Source organism: Nanorana parkeri, unplaced genomic scaffold, assembly GCF_000935625.1.
Source record: "Nanorana parkeri isolate BGI_ZX_2015 unplaced genomic scaffold, ASM93562v1 scaffold214, whole genome shotgun sequence".
Taxonomy (NCBI): Eukaryota; Metazoa; Chordata; class Amphibia; order Anura; family Dicroglossidae; genus Nanorana; species Nanorana parkeri.
In genome coordinates, this window is record NW_017306482.1 from 633,905 (window position 1) to 634,494 (window position 590).

Consider the following 590-nt stretch of genomic DNA (forward strand, 5'->3'; position numbering starts at 1 on the left):
AAGGAGAATTATAAGGCGAGTGATTTTCACTCAGCCTCATAGTTCAAGCCGACGTATGGCAATTAAACTGTCACACGTCAGCTCATTAGATCGGGAAGTGAGCGAATGCATACTGTCGCTCGCTCCTCGATCATGTCTCTGCAGTAGGCCGTGACTGTCACTCGCGGCTCCTTGCAGGGATTCCCCCGCTCCTCCAGCGCTGACTGGCGGAACGGATGGGGCGGGTACAGCTGGCTCTGTCGCTAGATAGGCAGAGCCAGCTGTCATCACACAGCTGGGTGGATCTCGACAGTATTGTCGGGGTCTGTCCCGGCTGCGGCGGTCTCAGTATACCGCGGTATACTGAGCTTTGGGTCACGGGAGGATGCTAGTTTATGTCCTCCAGTGACCCTCAGGAGAACTATGGGGAAAACCACTGACCCCATAGTGCTCCTTTAAACTGCGCAAAGGTTTTTCTTTTTACGCTGAGAGTAGTAAAAATGTGGAATTCCCTGCCACAGTCAGTAGTATCCGCTGATAGTTTCTTGAATTTACCAACGCTTTCAGATGAGTTTTTTAGTTCACTAAATATACAAGGCTAATGGGAACTA